This window comes from Danio rerio, chromosome 13 (genome assembly GCF_052040795.2).
Source record: "Danio rerio strain M-AB ecotype USA chromosome 13, GRCz13ab, whole genome shotgun sequence".
Classification (NCBI taxonomy): domain Eukaryota; kingdom Metazoa; phylum Chordata; class Actinopteri; order Cypriniformes; family Danionidae; genus Danio; species Danio rerio.
In genome coordinates this window covers 30,071,701-30,086,539 of record NC_141033.1, presented here as the reverse complement: position 1 = coordinate 30,086,539, position 14,839 = coordinate 30,071,701, and the positions used below count along the sequence as shown (strand labels likewise).

Below are 14,839 nucleotides of genomic sequence, written 5' to 3'. Positions count from 1 at the left end.
AGCCTTGATCAAACTTGCGAAGTCTGAACTTACACGGAGAAGATTCAGGACTGAACTGTGTGTTAGGCTACTTAATATTCAGGAAAAGCCCCAATCAGAGAGGCGAACGTCTGCAGCCCCGCCTCCGTTTTCAGATGTCTCCGTTTTCCATCATCCACACTGAGACGGAGCAGCAGCGTTTCAAAATGAAAACGGCCTCTCCAACGTTTTCGAAACGCTCCGTTTTCGGCGCTCGAGAACTCCGGCGTAGTGTGGACGGTTGGCGTAACCGTAGCAAAACTTATGCGTTTTCAAACTAAAACGCACTAGTGTAAACGGGGCCTAAGGGGTAAATGTTAAACCCCTTCCTCTGTCTAAACAGTCTGTTTATAGGGCCATGAAAAGGGGAAGGGGTAGGGGTACAAAAATTGAATTGGGATTAGACCCATATGTGGGAAGGACACTGACCTGGAAAGATTATGGCTTGCTTGTTTTTACACATTATTTAAGTAATATATAAGTAATTAAAAAACATTTTAATGGGGCCAGTAAAAATCTTTACTCCTTAGCCCTCGATAAGAAATTTAATTCATAATGGTCTTAAAAATGTAATAAAGTCTTAAATTTGACTTGGTGAAATCTGCAGAAATCCTATATATGTGAAAGACACTGAGTTTTCAACTCAAGCTGATTTTTCTATTGATCAATACATCATGTCGGCATAACAAAAATAAACTTTATATATAATTTTTGTTAATATTTGAAAGAAATTATTAACTTTACCCTCTGTCCAAAATAAAGGAGTGCAAAACCAAGAGCCTTTATTCTCTGTGCGTTCACCATGGTTAAATGAATGAATATTAGAAACTCAGAACGCAAAAAAATTTGGAGTAAATGTGGAGACAACATTAAAAATATAATGTATAGTTTTATAATATTACTCATTTATGAATAGAAATGTATTTTTTTTTTAATATAGACTTTTTTTCTGATTCAAAAAATAACAGAAAAAAAACTAGTATTTCTCATCTCATGTGCACGGACCTGCTTGGACAACACTGGATAAAGCACATCTGGTTGGCTGAACGCATTTTTATTGTTGAGGAGGTGCAGCCACTGTCTAAAGATACTGTAAAAGAGACTGTAATATTTTAAGATTTTTTTCTCTTTTGGGAAATTATTTACTCATTTGTTAAGGCCATGTGAAGCAATTTATTTAATAAATAAAGCTCAAATATTTATTTTGATTTGGTGAAATTTTTTTTTATCATCTTACTGTTTGTTTTGTTATTGTCTGCTTTTGCCTTAATTATTTCATGTTAGTACTTGTATGCTTTATTGCATTATTGAATTTACTTAACTAATAACACAAAATGTACAAAAAGTAGCAAAGTATATCTGCATATACAGCATGTATAGCTCTGGGCTAAGAAAGTTCTGAAAATATGATTTTATCCTACATTTTTTAAAAGAAAATGAAGGTGTAGGTTATATAGGTGGCTGTTAAATGCAGATCTTCCCTATAAAACAAGTGATAAAACACCTGCGAGTGCTGAAAGAGATCAAACCTTAGCCAGGTAAGCAAAAGTAGCACAAAAGTAATAGAATGTATTGCTTTTTTCAAAATAAAAAGTAACTAAGTAATGCAATTTGTTACTTTTTGGGGGGAGTAACTCAATATTGTAATGCACTACTTTCAAAAGTAACTTTCCACTACATTGCCTCTAGGTAGTTCCCAATTGGACAGATTTCAATAAGACTTCATTCATTTCAGCCTACAAAATGGGCTATAAACAGTAATAGTACACTTCTTGTAATATTTCATCGACTTGACATCAGAGCAAACCGCATTTCTAATCGCAATACATCCTGGGAGCATCATGGGTGAGCATCACAAACAAGCCTAATGACTATTTTCAAGCTGTTTTTTCAGACCATTGGTTGGAAAAAGTAATAACTCTGCTATAGATTGATGCCATTCAGAGTCATTGTTGCTTTGTCAAGCGTTAATCTCAACTGAACAACTGCCACAAAGATGAATAGGAATGTTAATGAACAGCTTTCTCCAGGTTGACCTACTTGACTCGTGATGTGGTCCGTTGATGATGTCATTGCTGAAGATGTTTACGCAAGAGTTGTTGGTATGCGTTTTATTTTTTCTTCCTTAAGCTGATTTTTCCACAACCTCCTTGGCTAGAGCTGAAAGTATGAAAGGAAGACTCTGATAATAATCACTCACAGGCGTCATGCAGCTGTGTGTCAAGATTGTTGAATATTGAGTAAACACTGAGGTACAGTAATAGCATAGCCTGTGTAATAATATGGATGTAGTAAATGTGATATCACTCATAGGTTTCCAAGGAGCGCAGATAAAGCTATAAGTGTAATCGGAAATGGGCAAAGAAGCGGGACGTGGGCGGAGCAAAATATGCATGGTTGCATTTTTTTCTTTTTTTTTTGACATAAAACAAGTTGACTTGTTAGCATTTGGGTCACAGTAAGCATTATTCTTATAACAATTGGTCCCACTTTATATTAAGTGGTCTTAACTAATATGTACTTACATAGAAATTAATAGTTTGTTACAATGTACTTATTGTGTAAATACATGTATTTCCTGTGTACTTATGCTTGATTAATTGCATGTATGTAGTTACATCTGTAGTTAACTTTTGTAATTACATTTGTAAATACACTGTTGACCATCCCTTACACCTTAACCTACCCTTAAACCTACCCATGCCACCAAATCTGTCAATAACCCAACCTCTATTCCAACTCAAAAGCACCACAAGTGTTCTCAAATACATTATAAACACAGTAAGTACATTGTATTTATTTTTTTGATGTAAGTACACAGTAGTTAGGGACACTTAATATATAGTGGGACCTAACAATTTTCCAGGAAAGTAATATGTGTTAGTAAATGCTAGGCTATTTTAGGGACCGAGCACCTACGGTGTGTATAGGCCCGATTGGAATTTCTTCATCTTCTTTGTCTCTCAAAGGAATCGCATTTTTGAGGGTCTAAACATGCTCGAAAACTCTTAAAGAAAGTGGAAAGTGGGTGTGGCAAAATGACTCTACAGTGCCACCTGTGCACTTTTGACGGAGTTGCCCCTGAGTTACATTTCGCGCACACATATGAAAGTTAGCACACACATCAAACATGCCAAAACCTACAAAAGAAGTCTCTTGGAGCGAAATCTTAAACCCAACAGGAAGACAGATATTTTTAACTTTGTCTGCCAAAAAAGTTTTTGCCATTTCCAGCCGTTGTACTTTAACAAACGCCTCGTAGGGATTTTATTCGATCAACACGGAAATGGTCTTTTGTCATCTAAAGGCCTTGGCGATGGTAAGTTGTGAAGATGTAGAGTTTTCGTTGATGGGCGTGTCCATGGCGGCCTCACAAACTTTGATGTTTGCCACAAAATAGGAATTTGTTCTAACTCTTGTCTCATTGTCTGATCTGCCTAAAAGTCCACTTGTTGAATAAGAGTCTTGACTTGAACACCTTTATTTGCCAATATCTAGTTACAGTTATAGTGCCACCTATTGGCCACAGGAAATTACATGTTTTACAGTTTAACAAACTCCTCCTACAAATTTTATCAGATTGAATACAAGTTTTGTCAGTATAATCCAAAGGCCTTTGTGATGTGAATTTGTGAAGATCTACAGTTTTCGGCGAAGGGCGTGTCTGTGGCGGACTGACAAAATTCAGTGTATTGTCATGGAATACACTGTATACTTATAACTCAGCCACACAATGTCCGATCTGCCTGAAAATTCACAGGTTCAATGGGACTCCTCTCCTGAAGACATCTACATGCCAATATTGAGTCACAGTCATAGCAACACGCTGACAGAAGGAAGTTTTGCATAAATCTGTGAATTTCTCAGGATTTTTTATAATTATCAGCCTAAATTATTATTGTCTACTATTCTCTGTCATCCTAAAGCCATTGTGTGGCAGTGAGCCCGGGTGCGAGGTCCCTTTCATCGCTGCCTGCAGCTTTAATTATATTTAAAATCCTAGCAGATCCTTGTATGACTACAATTCAGATTACTGTTTTATAGTCTAGAGCTAGTCTGTTAACACAGTTAATAGCACATCATGCCATTTTATTTGATAATTGTAGGAAATAGTAGGAAACAAAAAAATATATAGAGCATCATTAAACAAATACCACAGATATGCTAAATCCAGCAGCTATGAACTGAGGTTATGTAACAACAATCACCAAATACCTCTCACTTAAGTGGCCATGCCCTTAACTATGCAGAATTTTAAGCCTTTTTATAAATTAAACCGATGAGATCTTGAAAAAAGAAACCTTTACTGTGCGTTCACACTAAAAGTGGCGAGAGCGACATAGTAGCACTAAGTAGAAGTAATAAATTTTCAACGGGAGCTGGTGGCAATACGGTGTGGGCATTGAGCAGAGTTAAAATCAGGTCAACTTTATGGTAATGAGCTATGACGCGGTTCGGTGGCAAGCAATCGGAATGTAGATATTCACCGCTTGAGAGGAGGCCAGAGAACACAGTCATTGTGATCTTTGGTTGTTGTTCCCAAGGTTTTGATTATTGCGGTTGTTGGATTATCAATTATTTACAATGTTTTCTTACAGGGACATACATTAAAAAAGCCGAGCTACTGATGTGCATTAATGTTACATTTTTTTTTCTTTCAAAAAAAGCGGGAATCTCATGCAACAGTACAAAACCGTATTGCCGCATCAGAATATTTCAGACATATGGACACATATTGGATAAGTGAAGCAAAGCCACACCACAAGCTACAACTTGATCTTCCATTGTTATATGAATTTGATAAAAAGCGCACAACATTTTTACGCTAAAAAGCATGTTTTTATGCGGGAATGTATATGATTTGCTGATATGCTGCAATGACCACTTGAAATATGAGATCAATGTAGCAAATTTTGACACTCATTGTGGTGACTCAGAGTGTCAAAGTGTGTGAAGTGCTTCGGTATTGATGCACAGTTAAAGTTGTTATGAAGGGTAATATTAACTATACCAAAACCAAAGACTGTAAAAATGTTTTTCAACTGTAAGGTTTGGCAGTTTAGCATGGGAAGTCTATGGGGATTTACTCCATTTTGGAGCCAGCCTCAAGTGGCCAGTCGTTGAATTGCAGTTTCAATCACTTCCATAATAGCTTCACAAGGGAGACTGGAGGTTGCCAATGAGTAATAGCGGTTCTGTAACTGTAAAATCAATAAGTCTTCTACTCGTCTCATAGACCTTCACACATGCAATAGTCATAAGTTGTTAGTTCTGCAGAAAATCATCACTTTAACTTCTGAAGTAATTCAGTTTTTTTATTCTGCAAAATAAAAAAGCGTATGGATTAAAATTGTTTTGTTTTGGTGATGGTTGAAAAAAAATGCTATATATATGTGCCAGAGCCAGTGTCTTCAGCCAGCTTTCAAGCTGCTTTCTCACACTATCTGACCCTCTCTAACTCTCTCGTTTCCCACCGTTCATTCCGATTCCAGCCCAGAAAATGTCATTGGTGGCGTTTGTCTGAGGACTAATCAAAAGTGTGGTTAAACAGTGGTTAAACATCTTACTGCTAAGTAGGAAAACACACGCTTGACCGGGAGAACTCTGGGAGCTTTCCCTCCATTCTCACTTGGCCTGCGGGTGGTGTGCTCATTAGAGACAGAAAGAGAGGAGAGGAAAAGTGAAAGAGAGCCAGAGAGATTGAGATTAGCTAATATTCCTCTCCCCGCTGTATTGTTATACAGTAGTGAATTGAACCGAAGAGATCTAAAATGGACTTGACGGTTCTCAGTTGCTCTATTTGTTTGCGAGTTGGATGAAGCCTGGAAATTTCATTTGAGTTCATTGGCCTCAATTGCTTGATACAATTAAATCCAAAACCTCTCTTCTAAAAGGCCACTTTATGGTTTGAGGAAATGCCCATTGATTGAACAGTAAATGCCTGTTCATATCAAGAACGGTAACCATAAATCCTAAAGTATACTGCGGTTTTTAAGAGTAGACTAGGGTAAACATACAATGTGCATGACGCATACATTTCTTCATCTTGACAGATTTTTGCCAAATGTATTGAATTAGGTTTGGGAATTATTTATTTGTTTGTTTGTTTGTTTGTTTGTTTTTAATACCAGTGCCAAATCCATCCTTTTAAAATGGTTCTGGTGCCTAAATAGTGCCTGAACTAACACTTAAGCACACATAGACATACACAAACACAATGGTGGAAGACATAAAACAGCTTTTTTATTGTAAATAAACCTTTACAATGAACAACACAAAAAAGTTTAAAATACTTAAACGGTAAGAAATATAATAAAAGCAACAACATTTTGACATAAATTTACAACAACACCTAAGACACCTAACCCGGCTTCAAATTTTAAACACTAAATAACAATCACAGTGATAATAATGGCAAAGTAAGTCATATTATTGGTTTGCCACAAGACACATGACCAAATTGGCCTTTTCTGGCAAAATACAACACTTTTTCTTACCTCATGCATGTCTAGTCTATTACACAATTGTTAAAAACAAACAAAGCAATACAACATATAGTACATTTTACAATAAGTATTACATATTAAGAGAATGGTTGTATGACTGAAAATGTACAATCTAAATTACTGTGTCAATAACTTGACACCAATGGCCAAAATGCACTTTCAGTTCAACATGGTAATTTTTTAGCGTTTATCTATTGTGCAGACCCCCTCATTTTTTGGGTTTTTTTTTGTTTGTGATTTATTTATTTATCTTCTTTTTTCAGTAAAAATTTACTGATTTTGTGGTGGTTAATCACATAAATTCTGGAAAATTAGTGTTTTAAAAAAATAGATATAAATTCATTTATTCATTCATATATTTTCTTTCCAGCTTAGTCCCTTTATTAATCTGGGGTCACCACTGCGAAATTAACCCCCAACTTATCCAGCATATGTTTTAAGCAGCGGATGCCCTTTCAGTTGCAACCCATCATTGGGAAACACCCATACACTCTCATTCACACAGATACACTATGGACAATATAGCTTACCCAATTCACATATAGCACATGTCTTTGGACTGTGGGGGAAACCAGATATCTTATTTAACATATTAGATAGCCTACTTTGTTAGATATGCAATCGTTATGACAAAAATCATAAAAATAAAGCTACTTTATTTTGGTCTCTTGTCGAGACAAGATCTAAAACAGATCTAAAATGGTAGGGACTAAGCCATTGGAAGGTTGTAAAAAACTTATTTTTACACACAATCTTACTTTCTCTTTCTCCGATTTCACTCTTCTGGAGCATCTGACATCATGTACCTCACTCAGGACATGCATTTAGGCTTCCCTTACTATAACACACCTAAAACACGGATTACTGTAAAACTAGTCAATGCATTTTCCCCATGTCAATGGCAGGGAAAGTGTATGCATATATATATATATATATATATATATATATATATATATATATATATATATATATATATATATATATAGCAAAAATAATGTCCTTCAATACAGTCACATCCAGCAGCCATCATCCTTGAACCGATCTCCATCATTGTCAGCTGCTTACTTTTCTGTCTGTTCCATTGCTCTGTTTGTTAGATGTTTTCTCCCACTTTCCTTTGGAGTCTGAAACATGTAAAGCACCAAACGATTTGCTTGCACTTGATTTGCACCACAGGATGTCTAATCGCATCTTTGCATTATTGACTTCACATGTAAGTCACTTGCACTCGACACGTCATCCACATCTGCGTACAGCATAGGCTGCAAATCATTTTTTGCCACTTTCATATAATGCTAGCATTGTAATGGGAAGACATTTCATTTTTCGAAAGAAACTCAAATACATCATGTGCGCTACATATGCAACATCTATACCTTACATAAAACAATTAATTGCAAATTGAAATAAACAATTTAATTATATGGTTTTGAATTTGATGTTTTATGAGATTATTTAATTTTTTGTGATTTATTTTGCATTTAAAATTAAATTCTGATGAAAGTTGTAGCTGTGCTGTGATTTATTTTAATCTCTGACTTTATCAATACTGTATTAGTTAATGTCCTTGGTGTGAATGAACATGATCAGAAGTTGTCATTATACAACCGAATTTCATCCTTCTTTATTTACTACACACACTCTCTCTCTCTCACACACACACACACACACACACACACACACACACACACACACACACACACACACACACAAAGACGTTCCCAAGCACTATTTCCATTCCTTTTCTGGATGATATGGTTTTCATTTGAAACGTGTCCAGTCACAGTACTGGAACACCTACCGAAATGAAACACTTACTCGTGCTGCCCACTCATTAGGAAAAAAAATCAATGATGTCAACTCCTTTTCCAGGAATAGTACTGTGGCAGCAGCTGAGCCCGTGTGTCTGTTCTTCCTGAAGTCTCTGAGCACTTTTTAAGAGCACTGATCTGCTGTAATGCAGACGGACGGTAGGGCAGCCACACTTTTGGGACTGCCGGCACATCTGGAAACACTAAGCCTCCTGCTGCACTGCCTGGCCCAATAAAACTCACTCGCTTTTCTCACTTTCTAGCCGCACATTTTTATTTGCTCTGACCCTTTCTGTGGTGCTGATGACCGCACGGCGCTCTCCGACACGGTGACCTGGGAAAGTTCAGATGGATGCGGAGAGACAAAGAACGAGCAATAATTAAGAGATCAGTCACTCGCCTTCTCCAAAGAGCAACGCGGGCATAGGCTCAAAGATACGGACTGTATGAAATATCACAGATCTTCTGTCTCCCTCTAATTAAATGGACAATCTTATGTAGGTCTTCTCTAATGAGTCTTTACATATTTCATATCAACTTCTTTCTCATCTCTCATGCTTTAATATTTAAGCAATGGTGTGATTGATACATGTGCTGAAAATAGAATGTAGGCTTGGGAGCTTTTTCTAATGTGTGTGTGTTTGAGTGAGCGAGGGACTGTTTGTATCCATATTGATTGCCAGACAGAGGTCTGAAAACAGGCTAGGATAACATGGTAATGGTTTCACACTCTTCATGTCTGAGGTTCTTCGCCAGCTTACGTCAAGATCTCAGACAGTCTGATGACAGCTGACAGTTTAGATACTACATAAAAATAGGTTTAACGAGCAAGATGCATTAAAGTCTTTAAAAATTGAGAGAAAAGAGTACTAATTGTTTAAAGACTTTCTTGTTATTTTTTTATTTATTTTCACTTTCTATTAAAGTTTTTATTGCAGAGAGATACAGCTCACAGCATCAGTAGACATTTGTCATTTTTACCGCTTTTCAGTTCAAATTCCCCATTTAGGGATCAAAGAGGAAGCACGAATTTCTTCATGACAGCAACAGAACAACATATCCCTTTGCCTTATTTTACATCATCCTTATCAAAACTATATACAGAAGATTGAAAAAAAGGGGGAGGGGGAGGCAATATTAACAAAAAAAAAAAGTAAATCTTAGAATTCTATAGAAAAAAGACAACAGATTTAATGGGAGTATTGTACTCAATCCATTCAGACCACAAATCACCAAATGTATCTTTTTGGTTAATCACACTACATGTAATTTTCTCCATAATGAATATATTTTTCAAAACATCAGTCAAATCTTGCATTTGTGGTGGATTAGGTTTATACCAGCATCTAATAATGGCTTTTTTACCTGAACCAAGAATGACTCTATATATACAGTTGAAGTCAGAATTATTAGCCCCCGTTTATTTTTTCCCTGTTTTCTGTTAACAGAGAGCAGATTTTCAGCACATTTCTAAGCATATTAGTTTTAATAACTCATTTGTAATAACTGATTTATTTTATCTTTACCATGATGACAGTACACAATATTTTACTATATATTCATCAAGACACTTCTATACAGCTTTAAGAGACATTTAAAGGCTTAACTAGGCTAGTTATTGTATAATGATGGTTTGTTCTGTAGACTGTTTTTGTCCTTAAAATGGTGTTAAAAAAATTAATAACTGCTTTTATTCTAGCCAAAATAAAACAAATAAGATATTCTCCAGAAGAAAAATAGTATCAGATATACTGTGAAAGTTGTGAAATATTTAAAAAAGAAAAAGAAAAATCAAAGGGGGGCTAATAATTCTGACTTCAACTGCATGTTTTTTCTAAAGTAATATTTTGCGAGTTTCTTTCTTCTGTTGAACACAATAGAAGATATTTTGAGGAATTGTGACCTGTAACCATTGACTTACATAGTAGGAAAAACTACTATGGCTATAAGTTTCCAGTTATCAATAAAATGTAATATAAAATATTATAAAATGAGGAAAACTCAGGGGTTTAAGAAACGTAAAGCATAAGTAAATGATTCCTTTTTCGTTTCAGGGTGAACTGTCTCGTAAAGATGTTTTTAACACAGATAATGATAAATGTAAGCATCAAATCAGCATATTATAAGTTTCTTCAAATTATCCTAAAAATATCATAAATAATATAATAAAGAAACCTAAACAGGTTTGTAACAAATGGAGAATGAATTACAACTTCTATCTTTAAATTGAAGTGATTAATAGCAGAACTCTTTTTGTTGAACGCACTGTATTTAAATAGTGTTGGTGACTTAACAACAGTGTTGGACACGTTCCTTTAAAAAAGTAATTAGTTATAGTTGCAGTTACTTCTCACAAATAGTACCTGAGTTACATAATTCCAAAAGTAGCTAATTACCAGGGAAAAGTAGCTGTTGCGTTACTTAAAAATATATAAATTTAAAACATTTTAAACTATTTCTACGTTATTTTAATATTGTTGTGGGACAAAGCGATGGAAGCATGTCCTCAGCTTCATATCTTAATATGATGTAGTTTAATTCTGAATGAGTAATAAGTGTTTTTGGTGGAGAAAAAATACGTTTTTTTTGCTTTGACATCATGGCTTCGTCTCTTCCTTTGGTAGCAGAGCTTACGTTATCACCTGTATAGCCACTAATTTTTAGGCGGCATGTAAACGTGCTTCATTATGTAGATTAGAATTACTTGTCACCTCAGAAAGACTTTTTTTTTCTTTTTTTTCTTTTTTCCTGAACATAAATTGCACAATACATAAACATTCCTGCCTTTCACCTCAACAAGGGTAAAGTAGTGCTTATATTTCCAGTTGGCAAACGCTACCTTTGAACTTGTTGGATTTGCCATCGTTTTGGCTCCTGCTTGTTGGTGTGTGCCACTGACTGCGTGTGCTTGTGTGAACACTCACCTTACTCTCTGCCTCAGGTTGACAAACGATGGAAATGCACTCTATCTATGCCAATCTGCACTTTCTCAGTTACACTCACATTCAACTACACTAATCATCATCGCTGGTTATGTGTTCTGCTCTGGCCCCGAACACACACACACACACACACACACACACACATTTACACCCCAAAGAAAGAAAAGTGTTATGGCTGATAGAGACACTGCTCGCAAGAAAACCGCTTCAGTGTTCTCAAATATAGTAAAGCGCATATGTTATTGTCCGTAACTGTAATGGCTTTATACCGGGGAAGACAGCAATTCAATTGATTGCTCATTACTGAAAAAAGTAACGCCATCAGTATTGCCTTTTGAGTAATGGGAATAACGCAATAAATAAAAGCATTAAAACTGTTGCATATTATGTATTATAACCTGTAAACCTGTAAACCAGTAAATTCTTTACTCTAAAACTTCATATTCTGAGTTGAATTTATAAACCTATTTATAGTGCAGTATCTTTAATTCACTGTTGTATATTACATATAGTTCCATTTAATATGATAGTCAATACTCTGCATAGCCTACATTTCTCTCCAGGCTGAAAAGCCAAGGGATTCACAAATGGACAGTGAAGGAGGTAAATTATTTATATGCAGAGACTTATGAATTTTTAAATACCACTGTGATTATTTTCTCTGTGCCTTCAAGCCGAATTGTTGTGCTAATGTTATCTTGCAGAGTCTTTAGGTCCATGAAAAAATGGTGAGCTGGTGAAGCTCTGCAGTTACTCGGGTGTAGCACACTGTTGCCATGGTTATGAAGGATGTCCAGGACAGGTAGTGTCAGGATAAAAGTGTGTAGATGAGCTTGTAGCCAAGTAGGACATATTCCTCTATCAATAACCTGATCTAAGCCTTGATGTCAAATATTAATGTTGGGATTGTGCTTATACTAACTATTCTTAATCAATTGTAAACAACTCTTAACTAGGGCTGAATGATTAATCACATAAAGATTGTGATTTTAATTTTTTATTATTTTGATTTTCAGAACAATCATTTGTGGGAGTCGCACGGGACTTATGATTGGCATGTATGTTCTATTTTTTCAGTAAAGGTGAAACCAAAAGCGCACACATCATTTAAATGATTGCATCGCATTTTATAGTTATAATTACGACAAGCATTTGATATGTTTTTTTCTTTCCTAGTGAGCACAGTGTTTTGCATGAAAATAAAAATTTTACATTGTCAGTATAACTAGCTTATATAACCTTGAATATAATGCAGGATGGAATTTGACAATGACAAAAATCTCATTTTACCAGTGAAAAAAAATCTGATCTAATAACAATAATCTAACAGTCTGATAATGTTGTCAATGACAATCTTATGTCTCAAACATAATAATTCAACTTCAGAATTTTGAATAGTTGTATTCTAATGTCATCACTTTGCTGTGCATTAATGATCAGGACAAATTTAAAGTCTCGTCAAGTCCACCATTTAAAGTCAATAAAAAACTTATCATTTTAACCAACAGTAGATCTACACATAGGCTTATATTATTATTGTTGATTTATCATTTGTTTGAGATAACAACAATAAAAATAATAGCTTACTCATATAACCCTTTGTTTTAACATCTACAGAATCGTGAGAATATTATGATCTTTATTTCAAGCAAAAAGGGGATTCTTATTTTGAGATAATTGTGCCAGAATTGTACAGCCATACTCATAACCAAAATCTCAGCATTGTTATAAATAGTATCCAGATCTAGAATTGTATCCAGAAAAATCACTACATATTTAATTATTTCACCCATATTTTGACCCATTTTTGTCAACATAAATTATTTCCATATAAATCTGCTGTCAAATGAATAACTGATGAATCAAATGTATTTTAGACAGAAATATTTTAGATGTAAATATAAATAAACATGGGGCTGCATGGTGGTGCATTGGGAAGCACATTTGCTCACAGCAATAAAGTCGCTGGGTCAGTTGGCACTTCTGTGTGGAGTTTGCATGTTCTCCCTGTGTTCGCGTGGGTTTCCTCCAGGAGCTCCAGTTTCCCCCACAAGTCCAAAAACCTGTGGTATAGGTGAATTGGGTAAGATAAATGTTCCATAGTGTATGGGTGTGTTTGGATGTTTCGCAGTGATGGGTTGCAGCTGGAATGGCATCCGCTGGTCAAAATTATTAGCCCCCTTAAGCTATGTATTTTTTCAAGTCTACAGAACAAACCATCGTTATACAATAACGTGCCTAGTTAACCTAATTAACCTAGTTAAGCCTTTAAATGTCACTTTAAGCTTTATAGAAGTGTCTTGAAAAATATCTAGTCTAATATTATGTACTGTCATCATGGCAAAGATAAAAAATCAGTTATTAGAAACAAGTTATTAAAACTATTATGTTTAGAAATGTGCTGAAAAAATCTCTGTTAAACAGAAATTGGGGGGAAAAATGAATGGGTGGGGTAATAATTCTGACTTCAACTGTATATTATGTAAATGCAAATGCATTTATTTTGGATGCGACTAATCATTTGGCAATGCTGATTTATAAACATTGAAGCAAATAATTTACCTGCAATTAGTACTGGTGTGCATATACAGATCACTTGTAAATGTTTTCTTGATTTTTATTTATTTTCTACATTTTTTGTAAAGTTGCTAAGACAATTTTGGATTTCTCTAGCAGGGATTTGAGAAAATATTTAGTAGGATGTGCCAATTTGTTATTAAGACTCCTTTAAAAAATGTGTCACCAAGCCCAACATTACTGTTTATTCTACTAATGAAATGACTGATTGCTACAATTACAGGTGAAGTACATTGTGGAGGCCTATGAGAGCCAAAAGGCTTTTTTTAAGAGTTCCATGAGTTGGTTTAGCTGCTCTAAAAACATGCACAACTTTCTATTTCTGTTTAACAGCAAACTAGTCTCTCTTGCCAGCTCTCACAGCAGCCAACTGCAGCATTAACTTTCCTGCAGGTTATGACGGGTGCTACATACTTTTGATTATTAGAGCAATTATTGTAAGGGAGAAATATCGTTTTGCTTTCATGAATTTAATGTTTGGCCCGTTAGAGAAAATAAATTAATGAATTGAAGTTGCTTTGTCACTGTTTCAAAAATTCACACAGGGGTGTGAGTCAGTTAAAAGGTACAGTGTTTATGTTCTCTACAGGGGCTTCCATGCACCTGTGTGCTGATTTGCTTTAAATCTAAGTATTATATGTTTAAAAAAGCTCATTTCAAGTCTTGGTGCTGTCGCTGAGCTATTTTAAGCTGCTGTAATGGCTGCTCACTAATGGAGATATTAGCCGGTGGAATAGCAGCCTGCTCCATTCAGCTTGTGTTATGACAGGTTAGTCCTCTGCAATTATCCTTCTCACCTCACAGTGTGGCCACCCCACCTCCACAACACAGCTTACCTACAGTATTCAGTTCTTTTTCTTTAAAATCTCATTCAGATTTTAAAGAAAAAGGTTTATTCATACGTGCAGATCCTGTATTCACTTTATTTCTTTATACAGACAGTCTTTGGGAAAGCATGAAGGTAACATTGTTTTCTAAGTGGATG

At 35.3% G+C, this 14,839-nt stretch overlaps 1 protein-coding gene and 1 long non-coding RNA gene across 25 annotated transcripts in view; both read left to right on the top strand.

The window, feature by feature from the left end:
- Positions 1–14,839, top strand: part of kcnq5a (potassium voltage-gated channel, KQT-like subfamily, member 5a) — a 248,828-nt gene that overhangs the window by 79,277 nt on the left and 154,712 nt on the right. The gene's annotated exons all lie outside the window — the stretch shown is intronic.
- On the top strand, positions 1,070–6,493 carry LOC141377192 (uncharacterized). The gene is made up of 4 exons (XR_015506041.1): positions 1,070–2,476; positions 3,037–4,092; positions 4,193–4,921; positions 5,091–6,493. It is a non-coding gene; the product is annotated as an uncharacterized LOC141377192 (long non-coding RNA).